Source organism: Microtus oregoni, unplaced genomic scaffold, assembly GCF_018167655.1.
Source record: "Microtus oregoni isolate MIOR12 unplaced genomic scaffold, Mior012 000051F_ref0000332, whole genome shotgun sequence".
In the NCBI taxonomy this organism is placed as follows: domain Eukaryota; kingdom Metazoa; phylum Chordata; class Mammalia; order Rodentia; family Cricetidae; genus Microtus; species Microtus oregoni.
In genome coordinates this window covers 3327121-3333120 of record NW_024543811.1, presented here as the reverse complement: position 1 = coordinate 3333120, position 6000 = coordinate 3327121, and positions in this window count along the sequence as shown.

The following is a 6000-nucleotide window of genomic DNA, read 5'->3' as shown; positions in this document are numbered from 1 at the left end:
TGCTGGGTGCTCAGTGCTCAGAGTGTTGGGTGCTCAGTACTCAGGGTGCTGGGTGCTCAGTGCTCAGTGCTCATGGTGCTCAGTGCTCAGGGTGCTCAGTCCTCAGGGTGCTGGGTGCTCAGGGTGCTGGGTGCTCAGTGCTCGGGGTGCTGGGTGCTCAGTGCTCAGGGTGCTGGGTGTTCAGTACTCAGGGTGCTTGGTGCTCAGTGCTCAGTGCTCAGGGTGCTGGGGGTTCAGTACTCAGTGCTCAGGGTGCTGGGTGTTCAGTACTCAGGGTGCTTGGTGCTCAGTGCTCAGGGTGCTGGGTGCTCAGTACTCAGGGTGCTGGGTGCTCAGTGCTCGGGGTGCTGGGTGCTCAGTGATCAGGGTGATCTGTGCTCAGTACTCAGGGTGCTGGGTGCTCAGTGCTCAGGGTGCTGGGTGCTCAGTCCTCAGGGTGCTCAGTACTCAGGGTTCTCGGTGCTCAGTGCTCAGTACTCAGGGTGCTCAGTACTCAGGGTGCTGGGTGCTCAGTGCTCGGGGTGCTGGGTGCTCAGTACTCAGGGTGCTGGGTGCTCAGTACTCGGGGTGCTGGGTGCTCAGTACTCAGGGTGCTGGGTGCTCAGTCCTCCGGGTGCTCAGTGCTCAGGGTGCTGCGTGCTCAGTACTCAGGGTGCTGGGTGCTCAGTACTCGGGGTGCTGGGTGCTCAGTGCTCAGGGTGATCGGTGCTCAGTGCTCAGGGTGCTGGGTGCTCAGTCCTCCGGGTGCTCAGTGCTCAGGGTGCTGGGTGCTCAGTACTCAGGGTGCTGGGTGCTCAGTACTCGGGGTGCTGGGTGCTCAGTGCTCAGGGTGCTGGGTGCTCAGTGCTCGGGTGCTGGGTGCTCAGTGCTCAGGGTGATCGGTGCTCAGTGCTCAGGGTGCTGGGTGCTCAGTCCTCTGGGTGCTCAGTGCTCAGGGTGCTGGGTGCTCAGTACTCAGGGTGCTGGGTGGTCAGTACTCGGGGTGCTGGGTGCTCAGTGCTCAGGGTGCTGGGTGCTCAGTACTCTGGTTGTTGGGTGCTCAGTACTCAGCGTGCTGGGTGCTCCGTGCTCGGGGTGCTGGCTGCTCAGTGCTCAGGGTGCTCTGTGCTCAGTGCTCAGGGTGCTGGGTGCTCAGTGCTCGGGATGCTGGGTGCTCAGTGCTCGGGGTGCTGGGTGCTCAGTGCTCGGGTGCTGGGTGCTCAGTCCTCAGGGTGCTGGGTGCTCAGTGCTCGGGGTGCTGGGTGCTCAGTGCTCGGGGTGCTCGGTGCTCAGTGCTCGGGGTGCTGGGTACTCAGTACTCGGGGTGCTCAGTGCTCAGTACTCAGGGTGCTGGGTGCTCAGTGCTAAGGATGCTGGGTGCTCAGTGCTCGGGGTGCTGGGTGCTCGGTGCTCAGGTTGCTGGGTGCTCAGTACTCGGGGTGCTGGGTGCTCAGTACTCAGGGTGCTGGGTGCTCATTGCACGGGGTGCTGGGTGCTCAGTGCTCCGGGTGCTGGGTGCTCAGTGCTCGGGGTGCTGGGTGCTCAGTGCTCAGGGTGCTGGGTGCTCAGTGCTCGGGGTGCTCGGTGCTCAGTACTCAGGGTTCTATGTGCTCAGTGCTCCGGGTGCTGGGTGCTCAGTGCTCAGGGTACTGGGTGCTCAGTACTCAGGGTGCTCGGTGCTTAGTACTCAGGGTGCTGGGTGCTCAGTACTCAGGGTGCTCATTGCTCAGGGTGCTGGGTTCTCAGTACTCAGGGTGCTGGGTGCTCAGTACTCAGGGTGCTCAGTGCTCAGTTCTCAGGGTGCTCAGTGCTCAGTACTCAGGGTGCTCAGTGCTCAGGGTGCTGGGTGCTCAGTGCTCGGGGTGCTGGGTCCTCAGTGCTCACGGTGATGTGTGCTCAGTACTCAGGGTGCTGGGTGCTCAGTGCTCGGGGTGCTCGGTGCTCAGTGCTCAGGCTGCTGGGTGCTCAGTACTCAGGGTGCTCATTGCTCAGGGTGCTGGGTTCTCAGTACTCAGGGTGCTGGGTGCTCAGTACTCAGGGTGCTCAGTGCTCAGTACTCAGGGTGCTCAGTGCTCAGTACTCAGGGTGCTCAGTGCTCAGGGTGCTGGGTGCTCAGTGCTCGGGGTGCTGGGTGCTCAGTGCTCACGGTGCTGTGTGCTCAGTACTCAGGGTGCTCAGTACTCAGGGTGCTGGGTGCTCAGTGCTCAGGGTGCTGGCTGCTCAGTGCTCAGGGTGCTGGGTGCTCAGTGCTCAGGGTGCTCGGTGCTCAGTGCTCAGGTTGCTGGGTGCTCAATACTCAGGGTGCTGGGTGCTCAGTACTCAGGGTGCTCAGTGCTCAGTACTCAGGGTGCTCAGTGCTCAGGGTGCTGGGTGCTCAGTGCTCGGGGTGCTGGGTACTCAGTCCTCAGGGTGCTGGGTGCTCAGTGCTCAGGGTGCTCGGTGCTCAGTGCTCAGGGTGCTGGGTGCTCAGTACTCAGGGAGCTGGGTGCTCAGTGCTCAGGGTGCTGGGTGCTCAGTGCTCAGGGTGCTCGGTGCTCGGTGCTCGGGGTGCTGGGTGCTCAGTGCTCGGTGTGCTGGGTGCTCAGTGTACGGGGTGCTGGGTGCTGAGTGCTCGGTGTGCTGGGTGCTCAGTGTACGGGGTGCTGGGTGCTGAGTGCTCGGTGTGCTGGGTGCTCAGTGCTCGGGGTGCTGGGTGCTCAGTACTCAGGGTGCTCGGTGCTCAGTACTCAGGGTGCTGGGTGCTCAGTGTTCAGGGTGCTGGGTGCTCAGTACTCAGGGTGCTGGGTGCTCGGTACTCAGTACACTGGGTGCTCAGTACTCAGGGTGCTGGGTGCTCAGTGCTCGGGGTTTTGGGTGCTCAGTGCTCAGGGTGCTCAGTGCTCAGTACTCAGGGTGCTGGGTGCTCAGTACTCAGGGTGCTGGGTGCTCAGTGCTCGGGGTGCTGGGTGCTCAGTACTCAGGGTGCTGTTTGCTCAGTGCTCGGGGTGCTCGGTGCTCAGTACTCAAGGTGCTGGGTGCTCAGTGCTCACGGTGCTGGGTGCTCAGAACTCAGGGTGCTCAGTACTCAGGGTGCTGAGTGCTCAGTACTCAGGGTGCTGGGTGCTCAGTACTCAGGGTGCTGGGTGCTCAGTACTCAGGGTGCTGGGTGCTCAGTGCTCGGGGTGCTGGGTGCTCATTAATCAGGGTGCTGGGTGCTCAGTACTCAGGGTGCTCAGTGCTTGGGGTGCTGGGTGCTCAGTACTCAGGGTGCTGGGTGCTTAGTGCTCGGGGTGCTCGGTGCTCAGTACTCAAGGTGCTGGGTGCTCAGTGCTCAGGGTGCTGGGTGCTAAGTCCTCGGGGTGCTCCGTGCTCAGGGTGCTGGGTGCTCAGTGCTCAGGGTGCTGGGTGCTCAGTGCTCGGGGTGCTGGGTGCTCAGTGCTCAGTACTCAGGGTGCTGGTTGCTCAATGCTCGGGGTGCTGGGTGCTCAGTACTCAGCATGCTGGGTGCTCAGTACTCAGGGTGCTGGGTGCTCAGTGCTCAGGGTGCTGGGTGCTCAGTGCTCAGGGTGCTGGGTGCTCAGTGATCGGGGTGCTGGGTGCTCAGTGCTCAGGGTGCTGGGTGCTCCGTACTCTGGGTGTTGGGTGCTCAGTACTCAGCGTGCTGGGTGCTCCGTGCTCGGGGTGCTGGCTGCTCAGTGCTCAGGGTGCTCTGTGCTCAGTGCTCAGGGTGCTGGGTGCTCAGTACTCAGGGTGCTGGGTGCTTAGTGCTCGGGGTGCTCGGTGCTCAGTACTCAAGGTGCTGGGTGCTCAGTGCTCAGGGTGCTGGGTGCTCAGTCCTCGGGGTGCTCCGTGCTCAGGGTGCTGGGTGCTCAGTGCTCAGGGTGCTGGGTGCTCAGTACTAAGGGTGCTGGGTGCTCAGTACTCAGGGTGCTCGGTGCTCAGTACTCAGGGTGCTGGGTGCTCAGTGCTCAAGGTGCTGGGTACTCAGTACTCAGGGTGCTGGGTGCTCAGTACTCAGGGTGCTGGGTGCTCAGTGCTCAGGGAGCTGGGTGCTCAGTGCTCAGGCTGCTGGGTGCTCAGTACTCAGGGTGCTGGGTGCTCAGTGCTCATGGTGATCAGTGCTCAGTACTCAGGGTGCTGGGTGCTCAGTGCTCGGGGTGCTGGCTGCTCAGTACACGGGATGCTGGGTGCTCTGTACTCAGGGTGCTGGGTGCTCAGTGCTCGGGGTCCTAGGTGCTCAGTGCTCAGGGTGATCGGTGCTCAGTACTCAGCGTGCTGGGTGCTCAGTGCTCAGAGTGTTGGGTGCTCAGTACTCAGGGTGCTGGGTGCTCAGTGCTCAGTGCTCAGGGTGCTCAGTGCTCAGGGTGCTCAGTCCTCAGGGTGCTGGGTGCTCAGGGTGCTGGGTGCTCAGTGCTCGGGGTGCTGGGTGCTCAGTGCTCAGGGTGCTGGGTGTTCAGTACTCAGGGTGCTTGGTGCTCAGTGCTCAGTGCTCAGGGTGCTGGGGGTTCAGTACTCAGTGCTCAGGGTGCTGGGTGTTCAGTACTCAGGGTGCTTGGTGCTCAGTGCTCAGGGTGCTGGGTGCTCAGTACTCAGGGTGCTGGGTGCTCAGTGCTCGGGGTGCTGGGTGCTCAGTGATCAGGGTGATCTGTGCTCAGTACTCAGGGTGCTGGGTGCTCAGTGCTCAGGGTGCTGGGTGCTCAGTCCTCAGGGTGCTCAGTACTCAGGGTTCTCGGTGCTCAGTGCTCAGTACTCAGGGTGCTCAGTACTCAGGGTGCTGGGTGCTCAGTGCTCGGGGTGCTGGGTGCTCAGTACTCAGGGTGCTGGGTGCTCAGTACTCGGGGTGCTGGGTGCTCAGTACTCAGGGTGCTGGGTGCTCAGTCCTCCGGGTGCTCAGTGCTCAGGGTGCAGCGTGCTCAGTACTCAGGGTGCTGGGTGCTCAGTACTCGGGGTGCTGGGTGCTCAGTGCTCAGGGTGATCGGTGCTCAGTGCTCAGGGTGCTGGGTGCTCAGTCCTCCGGGTGCTCAGTGCTCAGGGTGCTGGGTGCTCAGTACTCAGGGTGCTGGGTGCTCAGTACTCGGGGTGCTGGGTGCTCAGTGCTCAGGGTGCTGGGTGCTCAGTGCTCGGGTGCTGGGTGCTCAGTGCTCAGGGTGATCGGTGCTCAGTGCTCAGGGTGCTGGGTGCTCAGTCCTCTGGGTGCTCAGTGCTCAGGGTGCTGGGTGCTCAGTACTCAGGGTGCTGGGTGGTCAGTACTCGGGGTGCTGGGTGCTCAGTGCTCAGGGTGCTGGGTGCTCAGTACTCTGGTTGTTGGGTGCTCAGTACTCAGCGTGCTGGGTGCTCCGTGCTCGGGGTGCTGGCTGCTCAGTGCTCAGGGTGCTCTGTGCTCAGTGCTCAGGGTGCTGTGTGCTCAGTACTCTGGGTGCTGGGTGCTTAGTGCTCGGGGTGCTCGGTGCTCAGTACTCAAGGTGCTGGGTGCTCAGTGCTCAGGGTGCTGGGTGCTCAGTCCTCGGGGTGCTCCGTGCTCAGGGTGCTGGGTGCTCAGTGCTCAGGGTCCTGGGTGCTCAGTGCTCGGGGTGCTGGGTGCTGAGTGCTCAGGGTGCTGGGTGCTCAGTGCTCGGGGTGCTCGGTGCTCAGTGCTCAGGGTCCCGGGTGCTCAGTACTCAGGGTGCTGGGTGCTTAGTACTCAGGGTGCTCAGTGCTCAGTACACAGGGTGCTGGGTGCTCAGTGCTCGGGGTGCTGGGTGCTCAGTACTCAGGGTGCTGGGTGCTCCGTGCTCGGGGTGCTGGCTGCTCAGTGCTCAGGGTGCTATGTGCTCAGTGCTCAGGGTGCTGGGTGCTCAGTACTCAGGGTGCTGGGTGCTTAGTGCTCGGGGTGCTCGGTGCTCAGTACTCAAGGTGCTGGGTGCTCAGTGCTCAGGGTGCTGGGTGCTAAGTCCTCGGGGTGCTCCGTGCTCAGGGTGCTGGGTGCTCAGTGCTCACGGTGCTGGGTGCTCAGTGCTCGGGGTGCTGGGTGCTCAGTGCTCAGTACTCAGGGTGCTGGTTGCT